The 13,563-nt window shown below is 39.5% G+C and overlaps 1 protein-coding gene across 1 annotated transcript in view; it reads left to right on the forward strand.

Moving 5' to 3' along the window:
* LOC121409725 (sphingomyelin phosphodiesterase 3-like) overlaps window positions 1-13,563 on the forward strand; it is a 91,260-nt gene that overhangs the window by 46,591 nt on the left and 31,106 nt on the right. The window lies entirely within an intron of this gene.

Here is a 13,563-nt window from a genome sequence, read left to right on the forward strand (position 1 = left end):
TGACAATCAGACCTGAAAAGGGATATAATATAATGAAAATAATAGGTACCTGATAAATCAAATTCGCGAACGCGCAGCGCAATTGGAAAATATTAATATTCAGACCATAAAACTAACATTTTTACAGAGCACTTTTTAAAAATCAATATGTAAATCACAAAAATTAATGAAAGTTCGATTTCCAAGGAGAAATATGTTTTGTATACTGACTTCCAAACTTGATATTCAAGCTCCGTGTTGAACAAGATATTTTGATCACTTAACAGGCAATGCGAGCGCGAAGCGCGAGCGAAAATTTTATATAGTGACATAAAATATTTTTTCCAAGTCTTCCTCTCATCTTATTTTATTCATTCGTCTTCCTCCTTTTCTTTTTTCTTTTCCTTCCTTTTTCTTCCCCCCCTTTTTTCTCTACCAATAGGGGGTCCGGGCCATCGGGCCACTCGGGTCCCCACCTGGATCCGCCTATGCATGAAGAAGATGCAATTGAATAATGGTTTTATAATGATGTGTTCATGAATAAATGTAATATCACTTTAACAAATAATCGATGCGAGCGGGAAACTCGAGCGATTTCTATTTTAACCATTTGATGCTTTCAATTCGTTTAACTTCTCATCAGAGTAGGCCCTGCTAGAATTATGTAAGCGGGATCCAGGCGCGGATCCAGGATTTCTTAGGGGGCCCTAATTTCAAGTCAAGTAATAATCGTTCCGAAATATTGACTCCCATTGCGAATGGGTAATGTCTAGTTCAGTTACTTCTCACAGAAACCTCTCTTGCATTGTAGGCATTCTTCGTTCTTGTGGGTACTCCCATTATTTTTTTCTTTTCTACTTTTTGCTTCAGGGGTTGAAAAATCTTACGGGGATGACGCCCCTGTATCGCCGCGTATGAAAACTGGTTGTGCAATAACTAAATTGTATATTCTGCATGAAAGAAAATTAATATTTTATTTTGGGTAAGATATTCTTGAAAAAGATATAAATTTACATGTTTTTTATTATAAAGGTGAGGTAGATTCAGTAGTCAGCACTCAGCATTTACTAATTGGGAGTGCACTGCCTACTTTGATCTGTAAGTGTTTGGATATATTATATAATCTTTTGTTATTCGCTTGAATTCCATTCAAAACAGTGAGTTGTCTTGTCAATCCTAATCAGCAAACATTGGCTCTTCCGCTCTTGCAACAATCATATAAAGTATCAAAAGGTTATGCATCTTATAATCTTGCTCAAATTTATATACTCAAATAGATTTTCAAAAGAAACAAAATGCGTGTAAACGGTGTATATAAAAAGAATATAAGATACTAAAGATAAATTACTGTAAAAATATACTTTATTGTCAGTGTCTTTATAAATATGAAAACAATGCTCTTAAGTTCGCATCATTTTGGACGATAAGTTCTTATCTCTCTCTTTCATACAATACTAGTGAAACATGAATTCCAAGGTCCCATGTATCTTGTATACATCAACTATTTCAAGATGTAACAATAAATGTAAATGATAGCAATGCAGTTTAGGCCTGAGTAAATCCACGTAATATTTTCAGTGGAATTCGTTTAAAAAAATAAAACGTGATTTCCCACTGTAGGTTAGAAAATAAAAGGTGTCGTATCATCAACTGTATATACGCATCACTACATGAAACAAAAAATATAGGAACGATATAACCATAGAGTTATTTCAGTTATTTGAGTATTGACGATTCGTCAAAAAATGAAAAACGCATCCGAAACTTTCACCATTACAATGAAAGTATCATTTATTCTTTTACATATTGCACACTAAAAAAAATAAGGTTCAAAATTGAACTCCGAAAGGTTCTTGCAAAATCAGCACCCAATGGGTTCAAAAATTGAACCCCTGAATTGGGGATTAAAAATTGAACCCTGCGGTTGGGGTTCATTTTTGCACCCTGCGGGTTCAAAACTGCACCCCTAAATTTCAAATTGAACCCCTAGGGGTGCAATTTTGAACCCCAACCGCAGGGTTCAATTTTTGAACCCCAAATCAGGGGTTCAATTTTTTAACCCATAGGGTGCTGATTTTGCATCAACCCTTCGGGGTTCAATTCTGAACATTTATTTCTTAGTGCTTGCAAGTAAACTTCAAAATTTCTGTAAATAATATCTATCAATATGTCCATCAGTGTTGTAGTCAAGGCTCAAACCTCCAAGGCCAAGGCTTTAATACCCAAGACCAAGGCATCAATCCCCAAGGCCATGCCTAAAAACCTCAGGGCCAAGGCATTTCAAACTTTCAATATATGGAACAATGAGCCAACAATAAGGCAGCAGTTTGAATATCAGTTCGGCGCCCCTACATGTAGGTCGATCATCAATTTGCCCCACCCCCCTTCGAACATCATTTTGGCATCCCTTCGAACTCAATTTGCCTTCCCTAGTTCGAATATAATCCCCCCTAGCTCGAGTATCAATTTTGCGCCCCCCTAGTTCGATCATTAATTTGCCCCCCCCCCCCTTCGAATATCATTTCACCCCCTAGCTCGAGTATTAGTTTTGCGCCCCCCTAGTTAGAACATCAATTCGGCGCCCCCTAGTTTGAGTATCAATTTGGCGCCCCCTACCTCGAACATCGATTCGGCCCCATCCCCAGTTCAAGAATCAATTTAGCGCCCCCACTTCGAACATCATTTCGGTGCCCTCCTAGTTCGAATATCAGTTCGGCGCCCCTACATGTAGTAGGTCGATCATCAATTTGCCCCCCCCCCCGTTCGAACATCAATTCGGCCCCCAGTTCGAGTATTAATTTTGCGCCCCCCTAGTTAGAACATCAATTCGGTGCCCCCTAGTTTGAGTATCAATTTGGCGCCCCCTACCTCGAACATCGATTCGGCCCCCTCCCTAGTTCAAGTATCAATTTGGCGCCCACTTCGAACATCATTTCGGCGCCCTCCTAGTTCGAATATCAGTTCGGGGCCCCTACATGTAGGTCCCAACATCAATTTGGCGCCCCTACATGTAGGTCGGTCATCAATTACGCCCCCCCCCCCGTTCGAACATAACTTCGGCCCCTAGTTCGAACATCATTTTGGCATCCCTTCGAATTCAATTTGCCTTCCCTAGTTCGAATATCATCCCCCTAGCTCGAGTATCAATTTTGCGCCCCACTAGTTTGAACATTAATTCGGCGCCCCCCTAGTTTGAGTATCATAGGCGCCCCCCCCCTAGCTCGAACATCGATTCGGCCCCCTCCCCAGATCGAGTATCAATTTGGCGCCCCCACTTCGAACATCATTTTGGCGCCCTCCTAGTTCGAATATCAGTTCGGCGCCCCTACATGTAGGTCGATCATTAATTTGGGCCCCCCCCCCCTTCGAATATCATTTCGCCCCCCTAGCTCGAGTATTAATTTTGCGCCCCCCTAGTTAGAACATCAATTCGGCGCCCCCGTAGTTTGAGTATCAATTTTGCGCCCCCTACCTCGAACATCGATTCGGCCCCCTCCCTAGTTCAAGTATCAATTTGGCGCCCCCACTTCGAACATCATTTCGGCGCCCTCCTAGTTCGAATATCAGTTCGGCGCCCCTACATGTAGGTCGATCATCAATTTGCCCCCCCCCCCCGTTCGAACATCAATTCGGCCCCCAGTTCGAACATCATTTTGGCATTCCTTCGAACTCAAATTTGCTTCCCTAGTTCGAATATCATTTCGCCCCCCTAGCTTGAGTATCAATTTGGCGCCCCCTACCTCGAACATCGATCGGTTCGCCCCCTCCCTACCTAGTTCGAGTATCAATTTGGCGCCCCCACTTCGAACATCATTTCGGCGCCCTCCTAGTTCGAATATCAATTCGGCGCCCCTACATGTAGGTCCAACATCAATTTGGCGCGCCCCTAGTTGAAAATTAATTTGGCGCCCCTACATGTAGGTCGATCATCAATTCGCCCCCCCCCCCCCGTTCGAACATCAATTCGGCCCCCAGTTCGAACATCATTTTGGCATCCCTTCGAACTCAATTTGCCTTCCCTAGTTCGAATATCATTTCGCCCCCCTAGCTTGAGTATCAATTTGGCGCCCCCTACCTCGAACATCGATTCGGCCCCCCTCCCTAGTTCGAGTATTAATTTGGCCCCCCCCCCCTTCGAATATCATTTCGCCCCCCTAGCTCGAGTATTAATTTTGCGCCCCCCTAGTTAGAGAACATCAATTCGGCGCCCCCTCCCCTAGTTTGAGTATCAATTTTGCGCCCCCTACCTCGAACATCGATTCGGCCCCCCTCCCTAGTTCAAGTATCAATTTGGCGCCCCCACTTCGAACATCATTTCGGCGCCCTCCTAGTTCGAATATCAGTTCGGCGCGCCCCTACATGTAGGTCGATCATCAATTTGCCCCCCCCCCCCGTTCGAACATCAATTCGGCCCCCAGTTCGAACATCATTTTGGCATTCCTTCGAACTCAATTTGCCTTCCCTAGTTCGAATATCATTTCGCCCCCCTAGCTTGAGTATCAATTTGGCGGCGCCCCCTACCTCGAACATCGATTCGGCCCCCCTCCCTAGTTCGAGTATCAATTTGGCGCCCCCACACTTCGAACATCATTTCGGCGCCCTCCTAGTTCGAATATCAATTCGGCCCCCTACATGTAGGTCCAACATCAATTTGGCGCCCCTAGTTGAAAATTAATTTGGCGCCCCTACATGTAGGTCGATCATCAATTCGCCCCCCCCCCCCCCCCCCCGTTCGAACATCAATTCGGCCCCCAGTTCGAACATCATTTTGGCATCCCTTCGAACATCATTTCGGCGCCCTCCTAGTTCGAATATCGATTCGGCGCCCCTACATGTAGGTCCAACATCAATTTGGCGCCCCTAGTTCGAATACCATTTCGCCCCCCCCCCTAGCTCGAGTATATCGACCCCCCCCCCCCCCCAGTTCCACCACAATCAATTTGGCGCCCCCACTTCGAACATCATTTCGGCGCCCTCCTAGTTCGAATATCAATTCGGCGCCCCTACATGTAGGTCCAACATCAATTTGGCGCCCCTAGTTGAAAATTAATTTGGCGCCCCTACATGTAGGTCGATCATCAATTCGCCCCCCCCCCCCCGTTCGAACATCAATTCGGCCCCCAGTTCGAACATCATTTTGGCATCCCTTCGAACATCATTTCGGCGCCCTCCTAGTTCGAATATCGATTCGGCGCCCCTACATGTAGGTCCAACATCAATTTGGCGCCCCTAGTTCGAATACCATTTCGCCCCCCCCCCCCCCCCTAGCTCAAGTATCACTTTGACCCCCCCCCCCCAGTTCCAACATCAATTTGGCGCCCCTACGTCGAACATTAATTCGCCCCCCCCCCCCGTTCAAACATCAATTCTGCCCCCAGTTCGAACATCATTTCAGCGCCCTTTTGGTTCGAACATCATTTTCTTTCCTCCTCTTCCTCTTTTTTTCTTCTCGTCCTTTCCCTCTTCGTCTCCCTTTCTTCTCTTCTTTTCCCCTTTCTCTCTTTCTTTTTTCTTCTCTCCTTTCTTCCCTCTTCTCTTTCTCCTTTTCCCCTTTTCCTCTCTCTTTTCACCCTCTTCCTCTTTTTTTCCCCCTCCCCTCCTTTTCTTCTCTTCCTTCCCCCTCTTCCTCTTTTTCTCTTTCTTTCCCCTCTTCTTTTCTCCTTTTTTCTTCTTTTCTTTCCCCTCTCTTTTTTTTTTCCTCCCTCTTCCCTCTCTCCTTTTCTTTCCCCTCTTCCTCTTTTTCCCCTCTCTCCCCCTCCCTTTTCTTCTCTTCCTTTCCCCTTTTCTTCCCCCTTCTCTCTCTTTTTTCCTCTTCTTTCTTCCCTCTTCCTCTCTTTCCTTTTTTTTCTTTTTCCTCTCTCTTCCCCCTCTTCCTCTTTTTCTCTTTTCCCTCCCCCTCCCTTTTTTTCTCTTCCTTCCCCCTCTTCCTCTTTTTCTCTTTCTTTTCCCTCTTTTTCTTTCCCTTCTTTTTTTCTTTCCCCTCTTTTTTTTTCTCTTTCTTTCCTCCCTCTCCCTCCCCTTTCTTTTCTTCTCTTCCTCCTTTTCTTTCCTCTTTTTCCTCTCTCTCCTTTTCTTCTCTTCCTTTCCCCTCTTCCCCTCTCTTTTTTTTTCTCCTTTTCCTTTCCCTCTCTTTTTCCTTCTCTTTCTTTCCCCTTTTCCTCTCTCTTTTCCTTCCCTTCCTTCCCCCTCTTCCCTTTTTCTTCTTTTCTTTCCCCCTTTCCTCTCTCTTTTCCCCCTCTTCTTCCTTCCCCTCTTCCTCTCTCTCCCCCCTCTTCTTTTCCCCCTCCTCTCTCTCTTTTTCTTTTTTCTTTCCCCTTTTCCTCTCTTTTTTTTCTTCCTTTCTTCTTTTTTTCTTTTTTCCCCTCTTCCCCTCTTTTTCTCTTTCTTTCCCTCTCTTTTTTTTTTCGCCGAGGGGGGGGGGGGGGCTAGGCCCCCTCGGCCCCCCCCATGGATCCGCGCCTGGTAGTAGTAGTAGTAGTAGTAGTAGAAGTAGTAGTAGTAGTAGTAGTAGCAGCAGCAGCAGCAGTAGTAGTAGTAGTAGTAGTAGTAGTAGTAGTAGTAGTAGTATATAATAATCGTAATCAGTCAACCCCCAAAAGGAGATTGTTTTCGTTCGTCAATTCATGATGCATAAGCCTGGCATAGTTACACACTATTGTCATTACTGAAATCTACACAATCGAAAAAAATAACAACATATTTGATTCCCTAACATCCCTATTTCTATTTTATTTTAGTTTTCTTTTGGGGTGTTCCATCCACGTAGACAAAGTGAGGTAGACTGGAGCGAGATATTTTTTGATATGTGGCCGTGTGAGTTTCTTTTATTAGACAGTGGTGTCGCAAGTCACAGGGTCAATTTCTGTTCACTGAGCTACAAATTAAGAATCATTGTATTATCGATAGTCAGGGTTTTGAGCTAAAGATTAAAACAGGAAGAAAAATCCGTCTTTGAATGCATTCAATTAAAAAATCTAAAATATATGATTTTAGAAATCAGACCATACCTCCTCATAATCATCGCGATAAGAAAGCTTTTTGTAGTTGCACATCTTGCATTCCTTTACTTGCATATGGTTTACTATCTTCTCCATATCATTTTGGGTCAATTCAAATAGATAAGGCAAGTAACTTGGGAGTGTACCAATATTGATATGTAACTCTAACAATATTGGGTAAAAGTGTTCCAAGAGGGCAATTATGTGTCCAACCAACATTGGACATTTCTTTTGGGCATTTCTATTTATCCAGTGTTATGAAAATTTTGCCCATTCTAAAGTAATTGCTGCTTATTTTTTAACCTTACTGGACAATATGCTTCCCGCATTGGGTAATATATTACCCCAAATTGGTTGGACACATAATTACCCTCGTGCTGGTTAAAATTTTACCCAATACATTTTACAGTATACAAATTAATAATGGGACGATGTCTCTCATCGTTTTACAGATATAAAATATCTTTACCCCGTTAACGATGAATGCGCTTTCTCCACTCCCTGGGGAGTATTCCACTAAGAGCTTCCAAACTCTAATTGCTAGGCATACTGTATTGGCTTGTGTCTCCTACCGGATACCCCACTCCTCCATATATCACGTGGTTGTAGAATGATCACAGGGACACAACCTATTGCCCGTAACACAAAGCTTAGCAATCATCATAAAACCTTTTTTTAATGATTGATTGCATTGACTGCAATTTACTATTAATTAATCGTGAAAATCAAACTTTTTTGTTACACTCTTTAAATAGTTTGGCAAAAAATGCCCAACTTTTAACCAACCATGGGCAACATACTGTCCTCACAACCATTGGTTAAAATCTGTCCAAATTAGGTAATAAAAACTAATAATTGGGTAATAAATTTGCTCAATTGGATGATAATTTCATAGAATATGTATTTTTTTTCAACATACATTACCCAACTCAGTGGACAGTATGTTGACCAACAATTTATTTAAGTGTGCATGGAACCCTGGGTAAAGTGCATAACTTTACCCCTGTAGGCCTATATATCCCTCCTGTTTATTACTGTTATGCTATACAGTCACATTCAAATAGCTTTGATCGGTCTGGATTTTTTTTTCTTTGATGTGACAGTACTACCTGTAATATCGACTGAGGTCCTGGAGATAATCTCACTGTCTAATGTAATCAGTCAGCTTACGTCTTTGTTAATCATGTTTCTTTTATGTGAGACGGTAAGAACTGTTAATTAACAAAACACGTCACTCTTTGTCGTTATTTAAATGACACATGTATACTTGAAGAGGTTTGCTTATCCGGCGACTCTAATTGGTAAAATAACTCATTTCCAGCTGAAACTGCACAATGGAGTTGATATGTCACTTTCAATGTTATGTCTAAGACTTCTATTTTGTCTTTAGAACATCGTGAGTAATATTGAAAGCGTCACATCTGTCACGTGGATTCATCCCAAATTACTATTTTGACCCATATTTTAAATAGCCTTGTTTTGAAAGGAAGAGTATTCGACTTTTTTTCTATGCAATTACCAAAAACGATTTTTAAAGATGACAGTTATATTTCTTGTAATGATATTGAAATGAAATTAAAGATGTAGTTATGAATTTGAAAGGAATTTTAGCTTGATATTATGTTGCATTTTTCATAATGCTCGTTAAACTGATTAGATAAGTGCCCAAATGCTGTCACCTCGTTGTGTCTTAAATACAATCCAAACAATGCAAAATCCAATCAAAGTTATACGCGGCTCCTAAGCTCTCTTCATCCTTTCAAAAGCGTGGTGCATAAATAATACTTAATTATAATATATATCCCTTTATAATTGCAAAGCATCATTTGGTATCTCCTATTTTCATCAATAATTCATAATCTTTATCATACATTTTGTCCATGGGCACAAAATCGCATTGGATTAAGTGGATTTTAATGACCATACTGGTCCCTAGAGCTTCGTGCATATTACTAGATAAAAAGGTGAAATTAATCCGCGGGGTTTTTTTCAACGCACGTCGTGTCGTTTTCTGTGGTTGGCCTAACATTCAATAATATTTTACCCTGTCACCAACTCACGATCACTCAATAAAACTCAAATTAAAAGCGAACATGGCAATTCTCCGTTTCGATGTGGAATTGACTGAAATATTGCTTCGCTTGGGAATACTATAACGATATGCTGAATATTGGTATTTTGTGTAGCAGACTCAAAAGTGGGTTGGTTGGCCAAACAAAAATGGCATTATAATGAATACAATAATGCCGATATAAAATAATTCAAATATGTTATTTATTCCCGATCCCTCACAAATCATATCATGTAGTCCGTGATGAAAACAAAGAAGCAAAAACTCCTTCAAAGTTGAGATGAGAGGTTGCTTGCGTCTTTAACAAAGTCAGCGTTAGATTTGGAGCCAATGACTGACTGGCGTGTCAAAACGGGGTTTAACGCGAGCAATTTAATCAAACAGTGATTGAACCTTTATGACATAAATAGAACAGCCGGGGTAAGGAGATTAATTCCAATGCAAACAAGTGGCACTATGAAAATGAAATCAGCATGATGATAATATATTTGGATTGGAAGGTTATTGTTTTGATTATGGCTGTCGGTTGCGATCAAGCCTCGTTGGCTGTTACGACTTAGAGAATAGAAAGAGTACCGAAATTATGGACACAAAACTTTTAAAAGAAAGACACATTGGCGTAATGTTGATACTAGCAGTATTTGTAAAGATAAAGAATAAAGTGATATCGTCCGTTGTTTGTTTTCTTTCTTCAGTTAACAGAAATGTATTTTAATTATCTTTATTTTTTTTTCATTTGTATCGCTATCATTATTGTTACTTATTTTTCACCGGCACCAGCAGCAGAAGTAGCAGCAGCAATAGAACCAACATCGCAGTTATTACCACCACGACTATGTCTACGATTATTTCTATTCAAAGAATAAAATAATTGATAATGTAATCACTTTTAATATTCTCAAACTCCTCTAGATTTCATATTTCATACATTTTTATCAACCTGGGCTACAAAATTTTACCCTTGTATCAACTTGGATGTCATTGTGTTCCTGAATTGATGATATTTAAATATATCATTAAAAAACTTCAGAAACATCTGACGACCAAGTAAGCACTGTAACTTTATTTTCTTAGCAGTCTATGCATTTCTTTTTATTTAAACATCACTTTTCTTGTTCTTCATTTCTTCTTCAAGGTAGTTTGCATCTTGAATCAATTGTGTCTTTTTACTTGATGGAGCATGTCTTCCTGCAGACGAAATTCCAATCAAGCGGTTCAAATAGCATTTCCATATGTCTATATATGAATGAAGTTTCAAATTGAAATACAGCGAGGCAAATTGATTGAACATATCTATTCTTCATGAATTTTGGTTTCATCGAGTAAAAGAAAATTTCCCTTTTCATTCTCTCTTCCCCTTTCTCCCTCCCTCTCTTCATTTCTCTCGCTCTTCATCTATCACCCGTCTCGGTCTCTCTCTCTTATTCTGCTCCATTTCATTCCATCTCTTATTTTCTATCTTCTCACTGTTTGTTCATTTCCATTATTTCCTCCTCTTTAATCTAATCTCATCTGTACATACATACATACATACGTACATACACTCACACACATACATATAAACCATGCCAATCGGGGAGGATGACTAGAAACTATGAGACTGGGGAGATCTTTCTCTTAGTAGCAATGCCTAAGATTTTCTGTGATCACATACATACACACACACGTATTTTGCACTTTATTTTTCAGTCTCCTTCTTGGCACAAAAATGTGTGAGTCCACCCACCCCATTTCATCCATCCGACCTCCACACACACCTAAACACACCCACCATCACGCACACACAGTGTTCACGCCCACACACGTACATTGCACACACCCAGGACCATTTATAATGAATACACACCGCATCTTACCTTCCATTTTAGTGTCTAAAGTGTTTAGGTCTAATATAAGTGTTTGGATCCTGATGAACGTGTTCACTTAGAAACATCGACACCACATTCCACCTTTGTTTCCTTACACTTCGACCCGATGCAATAATTTTAAATTTATAGAAGAAGTTATAAGTCCTGTATTCATTTTAGAGGGGCTGTTGTCATGAAATTCCACTAAAATTTAGCAAAAGTTCTGAAAAGCTGAATTATTCTATCTTGATTTGTCTAGAAATGGTAAAATGCAATGAAGAAATATCAACTAAATGTATTGATATAAATATGATAAATTCAATTAAAAAGGGAATTACATAACCAAATATGTATGAATATTGTAATAAAAAATTAACGGCCCACATTCGAAACTTGGGTTTAAATAGATTATTTTGTGGTTTAACTAAGGAGAGCCAATTTGGGCACAAATCCCTAACAGTACACATCAAATTTATTAACTCATTATGACACTCCAAAATTGTCTGGGAATGATGACTGATGTTTTTTTAAGTATTTTTCTTCATGAAGAAAGCAAAAGGAAACAAAATAGTAAACACGAGAAATATACAATACAAACAGATTTTTTTTGTAGTTTTGGCTCCCCATAATTTCAGCACAGAGTTGGACCGTAGTCTAAGTTAAAGCTGACCTAAGAATACGGGCCTATGAGTTTGCACAGGAAAAAGACGAATACTAAAATCACTTTATCGAGGAGAAATAATTTTAATGCGGATGGAAGATGGTGACATTGGGGATTTTTTAAATGTCAAGCAGACATCATCCATCTTTAATATTTCATTTCATATCTCATGAGATACCTTCGTATTCAGATCCAAATTCTGCAGAAAGAATTTCAATGATATTTCTATACCTTTTCCACGGATGAAATGAATGAATATGGTTCGTTTTTCGTCCCCCAAAGTGCTTATGATGTGCTATGACAATACTGAAAATTGCATTTTTATACCTGTAATAAAAAAATACTTAACTGTTTTTAGTCAATCGTGTTCACGCCTTTAATGTTCATGAAATGGGTAGAAAAATATATTTTTTCCATTTGTACATTTTGTGTGATTTTTTTTGTCTCTAAATGGCGCCTTAAAAATACGTACATGTATATATAAAATAAAACAAGTTCATATCAGAAAATATTTTGAGGTCTTGAAAGAAGGTCAGGTATAGGCTGGTCAATGCTCTTGTGATGCATGCAACCGGAGAAAACATGGCTGGTTTTTAGGAGATTTCCTGATTCGATTAATTTCTGGGATGTAATTGTTTTATTCGGTCGGATAGATCCAATCTCAACGACCGAATACTCCCAATTAACCAGCTCTATACGCCTGCCAAACCAAGAGGGATGGCCAAACAACTTCAGATTCTACAAGTTGTTGAGAAGGTTGAGATTTCCGAGAGAATCTGGAATGTCGATGTATTCTGTTTTACATTGTGATCATAATATTTTCATTATCCTGTGTCTTAAATCTATATCTCTAATCTGAACAAAACATGTCGGACCCATACATGAATGAAAATGATGGGAGAAATGGCTGAAAGCTTGGCGTGATCAAGTAAAGATTGTGTACAATCGATGTAGACATAATTTTTGTCTTATTTCCAATGAATATTTCTGTTTTAAATCGGTATTATCTAGGTCAAATAACACATACAGTAGTTTAGACCACTAACCACCCGTTATTGGGTTGCATAGTATTTAATAGCAAACGTTCCATCTGTTATTGAGTACCTAGTAATGACGTCATTTGTAGTCATATTTCATGGGGTCTCGAGTGAATACTAATTTTAGATTCCTCTCCTTTCGTTTATTTCTATCCAGAATCCGTGGTTCTCCCATCGGTATTTGGTCGTATGGAGTACAGGATAATGTGTTTAGCTCGTGCTCGTAATACAGTGATTTCCCTTTTTTGACAGAATTATTTCTTTACTTGTTACGTACATCTTTTGATGATACATTTTCTCTATGAGACATATGGTGAAATCATTGATGCATGATCTCATCGTATTGCTCTTTCTTTTTAAAGATCCGATATCCAAAATATATTTCCGTTTCTAAGTAAGTGTCATGGAAAGAAATCTTTCTTAGGTTCGATCCCTTCGCCTCGTAATGCCATAAAAATAGACACAATCATATTTGAGTTTGATGTGGAGATGAACAAGGCCGTTTTTAAAGAGCAATTATTAAAAGCAGGACTAAAATGAATGTCCTTAGATTTGATAGATTTTTATCCTGTTGTCACGTTTGTCCTGTTTATTTCACTGTTGCCATATGTATATCTTTTTCACTTGAAATCAAAGTTTATCATGGTCAGCACACTCCAAATAACCTGAAAATGTATGCTGAAAAATTTAAATAGTCTTATGAAAAACTAAATTCTTAATTATAATAACCAAAATTCTATTTAAAAATTAAAATGCATACAGAAAACAATACATGAATAGGCCTTGTCAATGTTTGAAATTTTTGTACTTTGGCGAATATATTTCAGTAAAATAATAGTCAGATAAAGAATGGATTTAGGGAGCAGCGTGTGAGAACGTCTGGAACGTATGTTGTGTTGATCAGAACTTTTGGTAGATCTTCAAACTGTCATTTAATTAAAGCAGAATCTATAAAGCCTTCCTGGTGTAC

The sequence above is a fragment of the Lytechinus variegatus genome, chromosome 2, assembly GCF_018143015.1.
Source record: "Lytechinus variegatus isolate NC3 chromosome 2, Lvar_3.0, whole genome shotgun sequence".
Classification (NCBI taxonomy): domain Eukaryota; kingdom Metazoa; phylum Echinodermata; class Echinoidea; order Temnopleuroida; family Toxopneustidae; genus Lytechinus; species Lytechinus variegatus.